Genomic DNA, 21,496 nt, shown 5'->3' with positions numbered 1-21,496 from the left:
GCTAGCAAAGGAACCTAATGGACATACATATTAGAAGCCACAATAATACGGAATTAATTAATTAATCAACATTCATTAATTGTCGGTGACTCCACTAAAGACCTACATTTGCACCTTCACACTGTAGATATATTTTTTTGTCCATGGATATAACCAATGAACAGTGAGTTGACCCTTCACAAATTGTTCGTAACTATACAACTGGGTCGAAATTAACATTTTACCCCTGTAGTTACATCTAACTCCTTATGTACCACTAATCCCTCTACTGAAAAATTAAATTATTAGTCCAACTATAAACTAGACCATTCTCTAGCCAGTGAGAGAGTGAAATACCACATCGTTCAAGACCTGAAATCAACCCTTAAGAAAGCAATGCATCTAGTTACCTTATGATTGGGAAAGAGTGAATTTCATTTTGTGTAGCAATATTTTCAGCTCCCCACTCAGAAAAATCCACAAAATGGTAGACTTATTGAGTTGGCGAATTAAGCCACTCTCACCCATATAGATTAAATGATTGCGCTCATAGATAGGAGCTCACAACTCATTCAGGATTGAGGTCGAGTTACCTATAGTCATCCTAGTGAAATGTAAAGTCTTTTCAAGTAACTGCGTTATAAAGAAAGACTAATCATTTCGTGGTCTGGTCTTATACAAACTCTTTATGTAGGATACCTCACATGTCTCCACATGAACAATTAGGATCAAATCATTTATGACACTTCACAACTATTGTAATAATTACAAAGTGGATCCTATCCGTAGTGTCACCAGGATATGGTGATAAGACACCGAACCTTATCCATATACTACAGGCCATTTAGATTATTACTTAAATACGATCCACATGAATGTCAACCACATATATATTTAAGTTACATTAAATAATCTCAGATCTTATTATTTGATTTAGTTACATAATTCTAAATGTCAAATAAAATAACTCTTTATTTTATTAAATAAGTAAAAATCAGCATTTATACATTACAAACCACGAGATTTAGGGCACAATCCCTAACAATCTCCCACTTTTCTTAAAGCCAGTGGGGTGTACAAAATAGTGAATATCACAATATAGTGGTGTACAAAATAGTGAATATCACAATACAGTAATGTACACTAATATAATAAATCAGGGCATACATTATACCCAATGAAATCCCCCACTTGTCCTAGACAATGCGATGCATATCTCGTAGACCTAGACTCTCTAGGTAATCCTCAAACACTCTAATCATGAGTGCTTTTGTAAATATATCACCAACATTATGCTTCGAAGCTATCTTTGTGATTATCACGTCTCCTTGTTGCACAATCTTCTGTATCACATGATACTTCCTTTCAATATGCTTCCCGCGCTTATGGCTCCAAGGTTCCATGGAGTTTGCCACATCACCACTATTCTCACAATAAAATGTGATAGACAAAGTCTATCTGGAACAACTTCCAAATCCATCAAGAACTTCTTAAGCCAAACGACTTCCTTAGTAGCTTTACAAATAGCTATATATTCAGCCTCCATGGTGAAGTCAGCAATACATCATTGTTTGATACTCCTCCAAACTATAACTCATCTGTTAAGAGTGAACACTGATCCTGATATAGATTTCCTAGAATCCCTATCAATCTAAAAATGAGAGTCAATATATCATGTAAGGATCAAATCTATAGCCACATACACAAGCATATAGTCCTTCGTTCTCCGAAGATACTTGAGGATATTCTTAACTGCAGTCCAATGATCATATCCTGGATTGGATTAATATCTATTATCCTAATTGCATAGAAAATGTCAGGTCTAGTAGATAACATAGCCTACATAAAGCTGCCAACAACTGATGCATGGGAAGTTCGCCTTATTTCCTCTACCTCTTGAACATTTTGTAGGATTGTATCAGCAACAGTGGAAGCAGCAATAATCATTAAACACTCTAATTTATTAATTTTGGCAAAATATAAAGCATACTCTTGTAGAAACAAGTGAGTTTTATGCATACCTTTGTAGAACTTCTTTAAAGCTCGATCTTCAGCTGCAATCTTCTCCAAATCTTGTTGCAGACCACCTCAAGATCTTCCCCACTATTCTCTTGGTGCTCTAGATTGAGTTGTAGGACTCAAAGCAAGCTTGAATCAAGGGATTATTGAGAAGTACTCACAGCAGCAATCTAGTTGAAGAACACCTTCTTCATCACGAATTTTCAACTAAAATTCTCTTGATTGCATGCCTCAAATTCACTCCAATCTCTTCAATATATTGCAGACCATCATGCAAGGAAGAGAGTTGCATGAGTTGTAGCTCATGCTTGAAGTACTTAAAGAAAATGGTGATGGATGTTGTGTGAGTAAGTAGAAGATGGATAATGGAAAAACATGTTTTTCCATTTGTGTATTATACCAACTTTTCAATTTCCATCAAAATCAATTTTGATTTTAGAACTGAAAATTTTATTAATTTTATAAAATTAATTTCATAAATTAATTTTTAAATAATACTAATTAATTTAATATCAAATATTAAATTAATCATATTTAAATATAAATTCTCATATTTTGTTTAATTCTTAAATTAAACACGTAATTATATCTCATATAATTACTAATTCCTCTAATTCTAATTTGAACGTTTCAAATTAACTTATCACACTACTCTAGAACTAATCCATTTACGAGCTAGTAGAGGGACCTCGCGACCTACAGATCATGGCTCCAACGATCCGAGATTAATTGACTAAACTCATTAATTTTACAAACTGTAAGTTTTGAGGACATAAAACCCAACACATTGTTCCTTATATAATACAATTCCATGTCTGAAAGATAATAAACCTCTTCTGAAATTGTGCATCGACATATTTGACAAGCATCTTGTCAATATATGATGCCTGAGACTATTAGGGTTGATGTCTTAAATCTCGTAGGGTCCTATAGTTTGTAATTGTAATGGCAATTATTGTAATGAGAATAAGTTTTCTTATTAATATAAATTATTCAAATTAATTGAGGGAATTAATTATATGTGATATAATTAATTTAATTTAGTTATATATGATATAATTACTGTAATGTATTTGATACATTATAATATTAAGTATTCAAATATTAATTATATAAATTGGATACATATGGTTAAAATTAATATAAATGTGATTTATATTAAAAGCCATTGGTGAGAAAAAGGTATGTTATATTTGATATAACATATAGTTTAATATGTATTATATGATAAGGTAGTTATCATATGAATATATATTAAATAAATTATAAAATAAAATAATTTAATTTAATTTATGTTTGAATTAATGTTATTTGGGAGGGAGTTGACTCCCTCCCCCCTCTTTCTCTCTTGATCGTATATGTGGGTTGGTTACACTTTCTTCATCTCTATGTGGTGAAGAAAAGAAACAAAGAAACCTTTTTTGGGGTTCTGATATCTCAGGATTTCCCTTTCTTTCCTTTTCTTCTCCCCTCTCAATCATTTCCCTCGCTAAAATAGTCAGAGCCCACTCCTCTTAGATTCTCATTCAGAGAATACCGAGGTTGCTTTTGTGGTAGTGCCCTTTTGGTGTATGTGTTTTTCACAGTGAACATTACGTTCTTCAAGGGTAAGTCTTCTATTCCTTTTTTCTCTTCTTAGTTTCTCAAGCATGTTGTATATTTTGTTTAATTAAATGTATGATTTGTTTTGTTTCTCTGTAAAATTGTGTTATGTAAAATTTTGAGAATTGGGACGATCTGTATCCGCTGCAGATCTTTTACAGGGATTTTCCAATTGGTATCAGAGCAGCGCTTTTGGTCCAATTTTTTTCAAAATGTTAGATTAATTTTTAAAGTTTTTGGTGGGATTTAAGCACCTTTATGACCTCTCCATAACTCAAAAAGTGTTTCAGAAACCAATTGAATGAACGATGAAGTCCACTGTGGAAGCGGGATCGTTCCAATTTTCTTTTTACAAAATAAAAATACATAACAAAAATTTATGCATAACAATAAATTACAGCATGCTTCTGTCAACGGGAATTAGGGAAGAAAAACAACTTATCCTTGAAGAATCCGAAGTCTTCACGTATTCCACTCGATCCGATCACGAACACTTTGATCACCAAGAAAACGTAGCAACCCAAATGGACACCACCATGAGTAAACCTCTAGTATTCTCCTTAGGGAATGAGAATTAGCAGGAGGTGTGGGCTTAGTTATCCTTTTAGGAAAGGGAGAATTTTTTAGAGAAAAGAAAAACCTTTTCTTTTTCTTTTTTGTGTGATCTTGAGAGAAAAAACCAAAGAGAGTAGATTTTTTAGATTATCCCTCTGCATAACAAGCAAAAGGAAGAAGATCCTCGTAACCTACAAAGCCACACAATGGATAAAAGATAAAATAGGGAGGGAGTTATCCTTAATTAATTTAATTAAAAAATTATATTAAATTTAATATATATATATATACACACACACATACGTATATACATATAATAACTAACTTATTATATGTATATATCACTATATGTTATATCAAATAGAACACATAAACTATAGTTTTTATATTTTATCAAATACAATATAAGCTATAGTTTTTATTTCTCTCAATCATTCATGGTGTTTAGTATAAGTCACATTTATACTAAATTTAATTATATGAATCTAATCGATAAAATTAGTATTTGAATCATATTCAAATATTTAATTCCTCTCAAAATAAACTTTATATTATAATGTATCAAATACATTATATTAATCACATATAATTAATTTAAATTAATTATATTGTATAATTAATTCCCTCAATTAATTTGAACAATTCAAATTAATCCAAAAATAATTCTCATTAATCTCTTTGGGACCTTATGAACCTGTAGATTGAAGCTCCAATAGTACTTGAATAATTAACTAAAATTCTTTAATTAAATTATTCAACATTCATTAACTGCCGATCACTCCACTAAAAATTGACAACTACACTCTTTGCACTATAGGTATATTTTTGTGTTCATTGAATATAACCAATCAATAATGAAAGAAATCTAAATAGACATCCTGTGAGCGAAAGCGGATCGTTCCAAATCCCATTGAGAAAGAATACACAAACAGTTACAGTCCCACAGAAACGATTATGCATAATTCGAAATTATAGCATGCTACTTAATATGAAGATACAAGGGATAGAGTACGCAAACCTTTGAAGAACTCTTCTTCAAGTATCCCTTGATCGTTCAACAACTCATTCAACAGCATGAACTGAAACGCAACGATCAGAACACGATCTCAATGACTGTGTGAATGAACCTCGATCCCAATCGAGTCCAACTCAATCCTCGAATTGAATTAGAACACCACCACAATAGTTACCTTGGTATTCTCAGTGTGAGAATCCAGGAGTTGTGGACTCTGTATGACTTTGAGTTGAGGAAAGCAAGAGGTAGACGATCGAGTAAGTGGGAGATGAATGTTGTCTATCTTATAGACAAAATACTAAATCGTTTAGAAAGTTGAAGCCTATCGTATAGATTTTGCTACTCGATCGAGTAGTAACGATTAAGCGAGTAACTATCATATGTAAACTCGTAACTCGATCGTGTATGCTCTCTATGCTATGTATGCTCTCTATGCTATCTTTTTGTAAAACACTTTTACTTGATAGCATTTTTTGTGAGATTATTCCGAATGAATCATCAACTAAATTTTGGAAAATCATTTTCCTTTTATCTCATAGTTACCATAAAACTTCCAATAACCTCCCACTCAATTTGATTATTAGAGAAAAAGAATAATTAATTATCATATAATTAATATGTTATAAATAAATATAATAACCAACCAATTATATTATATTTATAACCTATAGTTTTAATATTTCATCATATGAAATATATAAACCATAGTTATTTTATATTTTATGGTATTTAATATAAATCATATTTATATTAATTCCTCCAATGATAATGTATCAAATACATTAAATCAATTATTTCACATATAATTGAATTTTCTCTTGTTAATTTGAACACTTAAATTAACCCAAAATCTGATTCTCAACTTGAACCCATTGAGCTACCAAGGGGATCTCATGGACTTGTAGCTTGAAGCTCTAACGGTACGTGAATAACTAATTAAACTCTTTAATCACGAGATCCACCATCCGTGAACTGTTGGTCACTTCATTAAAGACTGACAGCTACACTTTTCGCACTACAAATATATTTCTGTGTCCATAAGACCAATCAATAGTACGATGACCCTTGACAAATTGCTCAAGTACAATTGGGCCAATTTGTAGCTAAACGATCGTGTATACCCGATCGCGTTTACTAAACGATAGGAGCTTCACCCGAGCAATTCAAGACTCGGTTCGCCTGTGAACCGATTTGCTCGATGGAAAATGTAATAGATTGAATTTTTATTTTCGATTTTGAGGCGGTTCATCCTGGTCCATTAATCTTTGTGAATGTACATAGGATGTATGCTTATTTATATGTCATATGATATGCCATATAGAAAAAATCCCACCTTAGGTTATGCATTGGTCATGCATCATCTCTTTATTGTAAGTATTATGATTTAGAGAAGCATGATTTAAATTACATAAGAATGTGCTCATGCATCATATAATATAAGAGTTATATTTATGCACGCATAAAGCATAGACATGTATCTCTTTATATTATAAGTGTTATAGTATAAGGGTGTATGGAAGCATGTTTGCTTGGTTAATTACATGTATATAAAAGTTATGTATAGTAATAAATAGATATTTCATGAAACATGACACATAGGTTAAATTTATAAGAGTTATACATACCTAGTTATGTGGCAATATGTATGGTTTTAGTTGTTTCTTTTATAAAGGTTATAAGGAAATTAGAACTAAAATCTATAAGGAAGACATGCATGCGAACTTAGGTTTGAATCATGGTTTTAAAAGTGTTTTAAAACTTGGTGGAGATAGACCTAAGATCACGGTTCTAATGAGATTAACAACCTAGGCTATAATCTTTTAATTAGTTTAATAAGATTAAATTGACTAATAAAAGGTTAAAGTGTAGCAAACCTATCTATAAGGGACCTTTTGTCTAAGGTGGGTTCTATCTAGACTGAGGTATTTAAGGTGACGGAAACAAAACATCCCTATCTGGGAACCTACCTAGAAAAGTGAATTAGATAGATTTGATGCATGCATTCAAATTTGAGTATAGTCCATTAAAGAGTTTAATGTGACTACTTGAACTTGTTTAATTTCAAAGACAAGAGTTGTTTTTGGGAAAATTAAACTGACTTAGATTAAAATTAGTAGCCGGATGGTCTAAGTTAATGAACCCCTAGGTAGAACATTCAATAGGAGGTACTTGGGATATCTGATACTTCATTTAAACCTCTCGCATTTCTCCCTTTATGGTCCACACTGTGAGATCTATCCTCGGCCTCATGGCACCCTGGGAGTGTCCCCCTAAAGGATGGTGTTTGGATAGGTCAATATTAAGGTGGATGGAGAGAATGTTCATAGTAAGTGGGAGCGAGACGTGCGACAACATATCCCATGGTCTCTCTCGTTAGGTTGGATAAAGTTTTTGTACATCGCCTCGAGGCACCCTGGGAGTGTCCCTTTATAGGATGGTAGTTTTGCACGTTTCTTTATTTGATCTTCTGTATAAGATAAGGTCTTTAGTCTCTTGTCCTAATTTTCTTTTTCCCTATGGTTGGTGCATTAGGGTGGGACTCTAGGACCGAAAATGAGGAGTTACACTTACACGAAATTGTTAAGGGTTCACAGTCTTGGACCGAATGAATGGTGACTGTTAGGTGCAGTTCCAAGAGTTGATTTTGCCTAATGATTGAGAGTGTCTCATCCCAGTGAAGGGGCATCTGATCACCCCACCGGTGACGTTTGTCTTGTCTCATTGGGACATCATTATGAAATAGAAGTCTATTCACTTAGGGTACTTGGAAACTATTTTTCTAAAACTAAAATTGGTGTTAAAATGTTGTTTAGCATAGACTTATTAAGTTTTTTTTTTTTTTTCAGCAATGTTTTAAATGATTACAGCCACAATAGCTCTACTTAGCACCGAAAAACTGGCTGGCAAGAATTACGCTAGTTGGAAACACACGATCACAACAATATTAATCATCGATGATCTCATATTCGTCCTTATAGAAAAGTATCCTCCTATTCCACCTTCTAATGCTGATCAAAATGTTTGGGAGGCCTACGAGCATTGGACACGGGTGAATGTGAAGGCTCGAGTCTATATCTCGGCCAGTCTTAACAATGTTTTGGCCAAGAAGCATGAACTCATGGTCTCAGCACATGTGATCATGGGGTCCCTACGGGGGATGTTTGGACAACCGTCTGGACAACTTAAGCACGAGGCTCTCAAATGAATTTTCAACTCGAAAATGGAAGAAGGCACCTTTGTTTGTGAACATGTGCTTAATATAATGGTCCACTTCAATGTGGCGGAGATGAATGGGTCTCGGATCGATGAGGGCAGCCAGGTTAGCATTATCCTGCATTCGTTGCCAGATAGCTTCCTACACTTTGTCAGCAATGCGATTCTTAACAAAGTGGACTATACCCTTACAACTCTCCTCAACGAATTGTAAACATTCCAATCCTTATTGAAAAGTAAGGAGAATAAGATTGGTGAGGCAAATGTTGGCTCACCATCAAAGAAGTTCCATCAAGGTTCGACCTCAGGGACAAAGCCTGCACCATCTACTCCTTTCATTGGAAAGTGGAAGAAGAAGAATGGTGGTAAGGGAAGGGGAAGACACTTGCTAACCACAACCTGTCACCCAGCGTGGTAGGCATCCGATGCCGGTTGACAAGGGAAAGTGTTTCCACTGCAACCAAAATGGACAGTGGAAAAGGATCTGTCCTCGCTGGCTTAAGGAGAAGAAGGCGGCCAAGGCTAAGACCAAGGCTCAAGAAAAACAAGATAAATACAATTTACTAGTTTTGGAAACTTGTTTAATAGAGAATGATGATTCTGCTTGGGTTATTGACTCGGGCGCTACTAATCATGTTTGTTCTTCTTTTTAGGGGATTAAATCTTGACGGCAGCTGGAGGCTGGTGAGATGACGATGTGTGTAGGCACCGGGTATATCGTCTCAGCTGTGGTAGTGGGAGGAGTCCAGTTGACTTTACAGAAGAAATTTCTTGTTTTACATGATGTATATATAGCTCCGGAGTTGAAAATGAACTTAATTTCTGTAAAGTGTTTGTTGCAGTGTAAATATACTCTTGAATTTAACTTGAATAAGGTGTTTATTCATAAAGATGGAGTAGAAATCTGTACAGCATATCTGGAAAATAACTTGTATGTGCTAAAACCGTTAGCAACGAGTTCCCTCTATAATATAGAGAGGTTTAAAACTGCCACAACTCAAAGTAAATGTCAACGGGTTTCTCCCAAAGAAAATGCCCAACTTTGGCAACTTCGATTAGGGCACATCAATCTCAATAGAATTAAGAGGTTGGTGAAGAATGGACTTCTAAGTAAGTTAGAAGAAAATTCTTTACTGGTGTGCGAATCTTGCCTTGAGGGTAAGACAAGTAAAAGACCTTTTACTGGAAAAGGTTATCGAGCCAAAGATCCTCTAGAGTTAGTGCATTCTGACCTCTGTGGTCCAATGAATGTGCAAGCCAGGGAAGGCTATGAGTATTTCATCACTATTACTGATGATTACTCTAGGTATGGGTATGTTTATTTGATGCAACGGAAGTTTGAGTCCTTTGAAAAGTTCAAAGAGTTCAAGGCTGAAGTTGAAAATGCATTGGATAGATGGATTAAGGTACTTCAATCGGATCGAGGTGGAGAGTTTTTGGATTCGGTGTTCCAGAGCTATTTGATAAAACATGGAATCGTTTTCCAACTCTTAGCGTCGGGTACAACTCCGTAAAATGGTGTAGCAGAGAGGAGAAACAGAACCTTGTTGGACATGGTTTGGTTGTTGATGAGTTATGCTTCCTTACCGGACTTGTTTTAGGGTTTTGTAGTGGAGACTGTAGTGTATATACTCAACTGTGTTCCTTCCAATAATGTTGTGAGAATACCTTTGAAGTTATGAAATGGGCGTAAAGCTAGTTTACGTCACTTCCACATATGGGATTATCCAGCACATGTGCTTGAGGCTAACCAAAGAAATTGGAACCACGGTCAAGGTTGTGCCTTTTTGTAGGCTACCCCTAAAGGTACACGAGGGGGTTACTTTTATGATCCGATGGAAAACAGAGTGTTTGTTTCTACGAATGTTACCTTCTTGGAAGAGGATCATATCAGGGAGCACAGTCCACGTAGTAAGATCGTGTTACATGAGCTTTCCAATGAAACTACTGAAACTTCAATAAGAGTTGTTGAAAGGCCTGCTTCATCAGTAACAGTTGTTGATGATAGTTCATCTGGCAGGTCGGTTCTACCTCAAGAGTTGAGGGAACCTCGACACAGTGGGAGGGTTGCGAACCCACCTGTTCGCTATCTGGGTTTCACAGAAATCCTGTCTATAGTAGCCGATGGCGACGTTGAGGATTCGTTGTCTTATTAGAATACAATAGAGGATGCTGATCGAGATGAATGGGTCAAAGCCATGGATCTCAAGATGGTGTCGATGTACTTCAACTCAGTATAGGATTTTGTAAATAAGCCTGATGGGGTAAGACCTATAGGTTGCAAATGGATCTACAAGAGGAAACAGGGTGCCGATGAGAAGGTGCAAACCTTTTAAGGCTCGACTTGTTGCAAAGAGTTATACCCATATGGAGGGAGTCGACTATGAGGAGACTTTCTTACCTGTTGTCATGTTGAAGTCAATCTGCGTCTTCCTGTCCATTACCACTTATTATGATTATGAGATTGGGCAAATGGACATCAAAACTACCTTTTTGAATAGTAATCTTGAGGGCACCATTTATATGGTACAACCCGAGGGATTCATTGCCCAAGGTCAAGAGAAAAATGTTTGTAAACTGAATCGATCCATTTATAGGCTGAAATAGGCATCTTGATCTTGGAATATTCAGTTTGATACTACAATCAAATCGTATGGCTTTGATAAAAACGTTGATGAGCCTTGTGTCTACAAGAAAATCATCAACAATTTAGTAGTTTTCCTAGTGTTGTACGTAGACGATATCTTACTCATTGGCAATGATGTAGAACTACTGACTGCAGTTAAGAACTAGCTAGCGACCCAATTTCAAATGAAAGATTTTGGAGAGGCTCAGTTTGTTCTTGGTATTCAGATCTTTCGGGATTGAAAGAAAAAAGAGGTAGCACTGTCTCAAGCATCATACATTGATAAGATGTTGCTCAAGTACTCAATTCAGAACTCAAAAAGGGGTCTACTGTCTTTTAGGCATGGAGTTACTTTGTCTAAGGAAATGTGTCCTAAGACACCTCAAGAGGTTGAGGAGATGAGACGAGTCCCATATGCATCTGTCGTTGGCAGTTTGATGTATGTGATGCTCTATACTAGACCAGACATCTGCTATGTTGTGGGAACAGTTAGTAGGTATCAGTCTAACCCAAGCCAAGGTCACTGGACCGCAGTTAAGAACATCCTTAAGTATCTTCGGAGAACGAAGGACTACATGCTCGTGTATGGAACTAGCGATTTGATCCTTACTGGATACATGAATTCTAACTTTTAGACTGATAAGGACTCTAGAAAGTCCATTTCAGGGTCAGTTTTTACTCTTAATGGAGGAGCAGTAGTGTGGCAAAGTACTAAGTAGGGGTGCATCGCCCTGACTCCACGATGGAGACCGAGTATGTAGCGGCTTGTGAAGCTGTTAATGAGGTTGTTTGGCTCAGGAAGTTCCTGACAGATCTAGAAGTTGTTCCATACATGTCTAGGCCCATCACCCTCTATTGTGACAATAGCGGTGCTGTGGCAAACTCTAGGGATCCCAGGAGTTACAAGTGCGACAAACATATAGAGCGGAAGTATTATCTCATCCGCAAGATAGTGCATCAAGGGGATGATTGTTATGAAGATCGCTTCCAACCACAACGTTGTTGACTCATTTATGAAGACTCTCACGGCTACTTTTTTCAGGGTCACCTTCAGAGCATGGGTCTATAGGACCGCCGCGGCTAGACTAGTGCTAGTGGGAGATATTTGTTGTACTTGACCTTAGTGCCCTAGTTTATTGTTTTGTACTAGTTGTTTGTGCACCCCACTCGCTTTAGGACAAGTGGGAGATTGTTGGGGATGATGCCTTAAACTTTCGTTGGGTCCTGTAGTCTATAAACACAGTTTTGAACAAACGTTTGTGATGTAATTATATATGAATTTTTCTTCACTTTTGTCTATGGAACATTGGATGTTTTAATTGTTTTACCACAAACCAATCAACTAAGATCCTTGGTTGTCGTTTGTAATTTAAGCATGTATGTAGAGATATACAAGTGGATCATGTCTTAAGTGATAACCAAAATGGTATGTAGTATATGGATATAGGAGGGAAACCTTATTCTGGTAACGTTACGGATGCAGCTCGCTTTGTAGAATAGTTATAAGTGTTGTGACTTGCTACAGATGGTCTGATCTTGATCATTTATGTGGAGACATGCGAGCGGGAGCGTCCTATACAAAGGAGTTTGTATAAGACCGGACAATGAAGTGCTATAGTCTCGTTATATAACGTCGTTCATGACAGAGACTTCACTTCACTAGGATGACTATAGGTAACATGACTACAACCCTGAGTGAGTTAAGAACTCCTGCCTTTGAGGGTAGTCCTTTAATTTGTATAAGTGTGAGTGGCCAGATCGCCGACTCAAACCTAGCACTTTGGACGTTCATCTGATTTAGGAGCTGGGAACTCAGCTACACAAGATAAAATTCACTCCTTCCCCGAAGTAGGGGTAAGTAGATAGATTGCTCCCTAAAGGGCTGATTCTGGGGCTTGAATGATGTGGCGCCATACATTTCTCATGGCCCAAGAGGTGTCTACACATAGTAGGACTATGTTGTATTGTTCATTAGAGGGATTAGTGGTACTTAAGGAGTTAAATGTAACTACAGGGGCAAAATGGTAAATTGGCCCAGCTGTACTTATAAGCATCTGTGGTAAAAAGAGTGCAACTGTCAGTCTTTAGTGGAATGCCTTGCAGTTAACAGATGGTGGATCTCGTGACTAAATAGTTTAGTCAGCTATTCACATACCATTGGAGCTTCGAGCCATAGGTCCATAAGGTCCTCTTGGTAACTCAATGGATTCAGGTTGAGAATCAATTTTTGGGTCAGTTTTAAGTGTTCAAATTGACAAGAGGGAGTTCGATTATATACGATATGATTGAACTAGTCAATTATATAGGATATAGTTGACATGATGTATGAGATACATTAATTGGAGGAAAATGATATAAATATGATTTATATCTAGTGGAGGAGAAAATGACTATGGTTAATGTATTGCATGTGATGTGATATTAAACCATAGGTTATAAATATAATAAGATTATATTTATTTTTTAATTTGACAATTATAGGATAATTGTTGCCCAGCTTTTTCTCCATAACTAAATGAGTTAGTGGGAGGTTACATTCAACTTTTGTAACTGAAGGATAAAATGAAAATGGTTTTTATTTTGCAAAGCATCAGACATTCGCTTACCGAATTGTGTATACTGCCTATCGCATAGCAAATCGAGAGCATACACGATAGCTCAACTTTCCTAAACGATCGTATACACGCGTGGGGTTTACTAAATGGTCTTGCTTCCGCTCAGAGGTACTCTTTGATAAAAGTTCCTTCAGTAGTTACATCTAACTCCTTAAGTACCATCGATTCCTCTAATGAACAATAAGTCATAGTCCTATTATGACTAAGTTCTATCGAGCCAGGAGAGGGTGTGGCCACTATGTTTAAGACCCGAAATCAAATCTTAAGGGAGCAATTTATCTACTTACCCCTGCTTCAGAGAATGAGTGAATTTCTTCTTGCGTAGCTGAGTTCTCAGCTCCCTAATTAGATGAATCCCCAAAATGGTAGGATTGTTGAGTTGGCAATCTGGCTACTCTCACCCATACAATCAAAGGACCGCCCTCATAGGCAGGACTTCCCAACTCACTCAGGACTAAGGTCATGTCACCTATGATCATTATGGTGAAATGTAAGTCTCAATTATCAAAGGCGTTAAATAAAGAGACTAATCACCTCGTGGTCTGGTCTTATACAAACTCTTTGTATAGGATATACCCGTTCGCATATCTCTACATGAATGGTCAGGATCAGACCATTTGTAGCATTTTATAACACTTATAACATCTACAAAGTAGTCCATATCCGTAATGTCAACAGGATAAGGTATTCCTCCTTTATCTGTCTACTACAGACCATTTAGGTTATTACTTTAAGGCATGATCCACATGTATGTCTCACATAGCTGCTTGAGTTACATGAAATAACCACGAATCTTAGTTTATTGGATTTGAGTAAATGCTTATAAAATAACATTTATTTTATTAATAACAATATATGTACAAAATATTTTCAAACTACGAGACAACCGAGAGAATTAGGACATCAATCACACCAATCTCCCACTTGTCCTAATGCCTCGGGAGATTAATGTACAACACAAAAAACAATACAATATACAATAAACTAGGGCATACTTTATACCCCAGTATCATCTCCCACTTGCGCTAGAAAAGGTGTCGCATGTCTCGTAGACCCAGACTCTCCAAATGACCCTTGAACACTTTAGTCGTGAGAGTCTTTATAAACAAATTAGCAACGTTGTGCTCCGACGCGATCTTCGTGACTATCACATCACCCCGATGCACAATCTCCCTGATCAAATGATACCTTCGTTCAATATGCTTGCCTCTTTGGTGACTTTGAGGTTCTTAGAATTTTCTACAGCCCCACTATTATCACAATAGAGTGTGATCGGCAAAGACATATTTAGAACAACTTTTAAATCGGTAAGGAACTACCTAAGCCAAACAGCATCTTTAGCAGCTTCACAAGCGGCTACATATTTGGCTTCCATAGTGGAGTCTGCGATGCACCCTTGCTTGATGGTTTGCTAAACTACAACCCCTTCATTTAGAGTGAACACTGATCCTGATGTTGATTTTCGAGAATCTCTATCAGTCTGAAAGTCAAAGTCTATGTATCTTGTAAGGATCAAATGCTTATCTCAATACACGAACATATAGTCTCTCGTTCTCCGAAGATACTTGAGAATCGTTTTGACTGCCGTTCAGTGATCTAATGCTGGATTGGACTGATATCAACTGATAAACCCTACTGCATAGCAAATGTCAGGTCTACTACATAACATTGAATACGTAAGGCTACCAATAGTCGATGCATAAGGAATCTGTCTCATTTCCTCAACTTCTTGAGGTGTCTTAGGACATTGTTCCTTAGACAAAACAATTCCATGCTTGAAGAGTAATAAACCCCAAAACAATTCCATGCTTGAAGAGTAATAAACCCCTCTTTGAATTCTACATCGAGTACCTGATCAAAATCTTGTCAATGTACGATGCCTGAGACAAGGCCAACCTTTTGTTCTTACGATCCCTTATGATTTGGATCCCTAAAACAAACTGCACCTCTCCCAAATCTTTCATTTGGAATTGGGCGACTAGCCATTTCTTAATGTCAATCAGAAAACTTACATCATTCCTAATGAGTATGATGTCATCCACATACAGCAGAAGGAAAACTACTGAGCTGTTGATGATTTTCTTGTAAACACAAGCTCATCAACATTCTAATCAAAGCCAAATGATTTGATCGCATTATCAAATCTAATGTTCCAAGATCTAGATGCTTGTTTTAGTCCATAAATGGATCTATTAAGCTTGCAAACAATTTGCTCTTGATCTGGAACAATGAACCACTTTGGTTGAGCCATGTAGATGGGCTCCTCAAGATTACCATTCAGAAAGGTAGTCTTGATGTTCATTTTCCATATTCATAATCATAAAATGTGGCTATGGACATGAGAATCCTGATAGACTTCAACATGACAACAGGTGAGAAAGTTTCCTCATAGTCCACTCCCTCGACATGGGTATAACCCTTTGCCATAAGTCTAGCCTTAAAGATCTGCACCTTTTCATCTACACCTCTTTTCCTCTTGTAGATCCATTTACACCCTATAAATTTTATCCCATCAGGCTAATTCACAAGTTCCCAGACGAAATTGAAGTACATAGACTCCATTTCCTGATTCATGGCTTTAATTCACTCATCTTTGTCAACATCCTCCATTGCTTGCTTATAAGACAATGGATCCTCAACTCCATCATCAGATATAATATTTTGGGCTTCAGTCAAACCCATGTAGTGTTCCGATGGGTTCGCAACCCTCCCACTACGTCAAAGCAACCTTAACTCTTGAGATGGTTGACTAAATGAACCGACATCAACAACTCTTGTTGATCTATCAGTCTGTTCAACAAATCTTGTTGAACTCTCAGTAATCTCATTAGAAATCTCATTTAAAAAAAGCTTACTTCATGGTTTATGATCCCGTATGTGGTCTTCTTCCAAGAAGATAACATTTTTTTTATATAAACACCTTGTTCTCACTTGGATCATAGAAGTATCCACCCCTCGTTTCTTTGGGATAACCTACAAATAGGAAAAATTTCAAACGAAGTTTCAACTTTTTAGGGTTAGCCACAAGCACGTGGGCTAGACATCCCTAAATCTTGAAGTGGTGTAAACTACCTTTACGGCCTCTCCATAGCTCAAAAGGTGTTTTAGAACCACTTTTTAGGGAACATTGTTCAAAATATAAACTGTCTCCACTGCAAATCCCTAAAATGAGTCTGGAAGATGAGTATAACTCATCATAGACCGAACCATGTCCAACAGGGTTTTGTTTCTTCTTTCTTATGTATTATTCTGTTGAGGTGTACCTGGGGCTGAAAGTTCGGACGTGATTCCATGTTCTATCATATAGTTCCGGAATTCAAAGTCCATATACTCTCCACCATGATCAGATCGTGGTGTTTTTATCTTCTTACCTAACAAGTTTTCAACTTCAGCTTTATACTCCATGAACTTTTCAAGAGCATCAGACTTATGTTGCATTAGGTATAGATACCCATATCTTGCAAAATCATCTATGAAAGAGATGAAATATTCATACCTACCTTAAGCTCTTACACTCGTCGGATCACAGAGGTCTGAATATATAAGCTCCTGGCTCTATAACCTTTTCCAGTAAAAGGTCATTTGGTCATTTTGCCTTCAAGGCATGCTTCACATACCGACAAAGAGTTTTCTTCTAAACCATTTAGAAGTCCACATTTTACCAACTTCTCAATCCTATGGAGATTTATGTGACTTAACCTTAGATGCCAAAGATGGGTGTTTTTCTTAGGATAAACCCTTGGTCTTTTTGCAGTTGTCGCTATTTTGAACATTTCAGTATTAAGTAAGGCTTTTATGACTAATAGCCTTAGTACATACAAGTTATTTTCCATTAAACCAAAACCAATCTTCATACCATTTTTGAAAATAAACACTTTTATTCTCAGACAATGAGATGGAATAATCTTGTTCAATCAGATAAGAAACTGAAATTAAGTTCCTCTTGATATAAAGAACTATATAAACATTATCCAGTAACAGATAACGTTTCTTGTCCAAAAAGAACTTCAGCCTGCCTACAGCAACAGCTGAAACAACCTCACCAGTATCGACTTTAAGAGTCAATTCTCCATCTTCCAACTTTTTCCAGGAAATAAATACTTGGTAAGAAGAACTTACATTGTTAGTAGCACCTGAATCAAGAGGCAAAATCATCATTCTCTACCAATCATGCTCCAAGACAAATAAATCACATTACTGTCTTCCTCTTCATAAGAATAATGGGATCAGTATCAGAACCTATATAAGCTCCAAGTTCCATTTCAGAGAACAATTCAAATCGATGAACTTCATTAGAGTCAGCAATAATTGCTTTCTCTTTTAGTCTCTTGACATTCAAGAAAGACTGGAGGTTATCTTGGGAGCTGATACTACTGGTTTCTTTGTCATCTATCCCTTTTTGCTAAAAAAGTGAGAACTTAGGTTCAAACAATTCTTGCAATGAGTCCATGATCTGACGTGTAAAGACCATGTTCTCCACCCTTTTGGCCAATGCATCAGGTTTGCTAGCCAAAATGTGAAGTCGGGCCATCGAATTAACCTTCATCCACACCTCATATGCATTATGAACATTTCGCGATGCATCAAGGGTTGAGACTTGAGAACACTCCTCAACCATGAAAAACTCGAGGTTGTTTACCATGAAATACGTTTTAATAGCCTCTTTCCAATGTATGTAATCGGTCAAATTAGAAAAGGCAACTAACGGAAAATCATACAATGACATGTTGCTAAAAAAACAAACATATTGATCTGCATTTGATTTTAGCAAATACTCTTTTAAAACAAAATCCAATCTGGTTTAGCAAAATCTAAATGAACCCCATGTGACATCTAGTTTTGCAATGACACTTCAGTGGTTTAGGAAAAAAGCCACCAAAATGTAGTCAATTTATCCCTCCTCTGAATTCAGACACTCTCAGCTAATCATTACACCATAACAACTCTTGTTCCTATAACGACTAGCCATCATTAATTTGGTCAAGAAATAATTAACTTACTTAACAATTTCCTATAATTGTGACCCTTCATTTTAGATCCTAGAGTTCCACCCCAAACAGTCAATCCAAAGGAAAAAACTACGATTGGGGGAAAAACTAAAGCGACTCTATCCATTTCTGAAGTTCACCTTGATATTGACCAACCACACAAACTATCCGAAAGGGGACGCTCCCAGGGTGCCACGAGGTCATACAAGAAGATTTCATGGTGCAAACCAATAAAGAAGACCATGGGTCATGTTAACATACATCCTTCACCCATTTACTATAAATACTCTCTCCGTTCACTCGATATTGACTCATATAAACACCATCCGAACGGGGGTGCTCCCAGGGCACCACGAGGCCAAGCATGAATCTCACGGCATGAACATTCAAGGAGAAACGTGAGTGGAATTGACATATCATATATATCCTTTCCTCCCACTGAGTATTTTAAAACCTAGGGTTTAGTTTACTTAGAAAAACACAACTAGTGATTTTAACTAAGTGACTGTTTAGGTTTGCCCAAAATTAACTCTTTGGAAAATTGAACAACTTTTTATCGTCATTCATTAAACACTTTAACGAAGTCTTTGATCAACTGTTGTATGCTTGTAGTAAATCTATCTAATGCACCTTTCCAGGTAGATTCCTAGGTAGGGGCATTCCATTTTCGTCAGCTTAAATACTTTAGCCTAGCCAGAACCCACCTTAGACAAAAGGTCCCTTATAGATAGATTTATTACAAATTTAATCTTTTATTCAAATCAATTTAATCTTGTTAAACCGATTCAAAATATTAAACTTAGGTTTCTAATCTCATTAGAACCATGAACTTAGGTCTATCTCAATCAAATTTTAAAACCCTTTTAAAACATGATTTTACCTAAGTTCGCTTGTAACTCTTTCTTATTGATTTTAGTTCTAATTTTCATTATAAATCTTATAAAAAGAAACAACTAAAACCAACCACAATGTGAAGCAACACATTCATAAGGCATTTATAACTCTTATAAATAAACCTAAGCGTCATGCTCCGTGCATTGTTCGTTCATTAATACTTTTATTAACTCTTATTTAATAAAGCAATGAACCAAGCATATATGCTCTCATACACCCTTATACTATAACACTTATAATATAAAGATGATGCATAAATATGTATAATGCATGCATAAATATCTCTTATATTATATGATGCATGAGCATGCTTTAATGTAATTTTCATCATGTGATCTACTATATTATAACACTTATAATATAAAGATGATGCATGAAGAAATGCATAACCTAAGGTGGGTTTTAGATCTATATGTCATACATTATGGCATATAAAAAAACACACATCTCATGTACATTAAATAAAAGTTGATGAACTGAGATAATTAGCCTCAAATCCTTAAGAATAAAGCTAACTATTACAAAGAGTATTGAGTCCATCGATTCAAACAGGTGAATCGGGTCTTAAACCGTCCGGGCGAAGCCGCGTCTCCTTGATCGTGTAACAGCTCCTTGTGATCGCCTAGCAACGTTATACAAGCATAAATGATCGTTTAGCATGGATCAAGTGTCAATGACTATGCGATGAAGCATGAAGGTCACGTGATCGTGCAACGTACATTGTGTAACTCATGCTTTAAACGATCAAATAGACAACAACTACATGGTGAAGCATGATCGTCTAAATGATCGCGGAGCAAGCATCAAGTATCATATACCAAGTGATCGAGTAGCCAGTGACTATGTGATGAAACATGCTGGACTACACGATCGTTTAGTGCATGCGCCTACCATCCGACGAGTATTATAAACTCTATGCGATCGTTTACCCCAAGCGTCCACGCATCGAGCAGCCAACACAACACGATAGAGTAAACTCTTTACTTAATCGTTTAGCATCAGTTATGCGATCATTTAGTAAATACTACACGATCGGGTAGAACTTTTCTACACGATCGTTTAGCCAAATCTCAACGATCGTTTAGCCTGGACTACATGATGCGACCAACATTTGGTCTTCTTCCTCGATGAGAACAAAATCTTCATGCTTCGAAACTTCAACACGAACGACTTAAAAACACTTCAAATACTTTGGATACAAACTCGATTGCTTGTTAATTATGCCCAAAAACACAGGAGTCCTTACAAATTAACACTTTGTAAACTTAAAGAAAGCTTTAAACAGAGGCAATCATCTCATAAACATCCATCAACACATCCACAAACACATTTAACTCTTAAACGCATTGTAGAAAACTTAAAACCCACCATGACTGTAAAATAAGTTCAATACAGCAATGAAATTTGGAATATTAGAACAACCTGGCTCTAATACCAATTGAAGGAAATCTAAATAGACATCCTGTAAGGGGAAGCGAATCGTTCCAAATCCCATTGAGAAAGAACACACAAACAATTACAGTCCACACAGAAACGATTGTGCATAATCAGAAATTACAGCATGCTACTTAATATGAAGATACAAGGGATAAAGTATGCAAACCTTTGAAGAACTCTTCTTCAAGTATCCCTCGATCGTTCAACAGCACGAACTGGATCAGAACACGATCTCAATGAATGTATAAATGAACCTCAATCCCAATCGAGTCCAACTCTATCCTCAAACTGAATTAAAACACCACCAAATGGTTACCATGGTATTCTCGGTGTGAGAATCCAGGAGTTATGGGCTCTATATGACTTTGAGTTCAGGAAAGCAGGAGGTAGACAATCGAGTAAGTGGGAGATGAATGTTGTCTATCGTATAGACAAAATAATCGATCGTTTAGAAAGCTGAAGCCTATCATATAGACTTTGCTATTCAATTGTGTAGTAATGATTAAGCGAGTAACTATCGTATATTAAACTCGTAACTCGATTGCGTATGCTC

The sequence above is a fragment of the Benincasa hispida genome, chromosome 4 (assembly GCF_027475165.1).
Source record: "Benincasa hispida cultivar pf3 chromosome 4, pf3_genome.v1.1, whole genome shotgun sequence".
NCBI lineage: Eukaryota > Viridiplantae > Streptophyta > Magnoliopsida > Cucurbitales > Cucurbitaceae > Benincasa > Benincasa hispida.
This window is presented reverse-complemented; position numbering follows the sequence as displayed.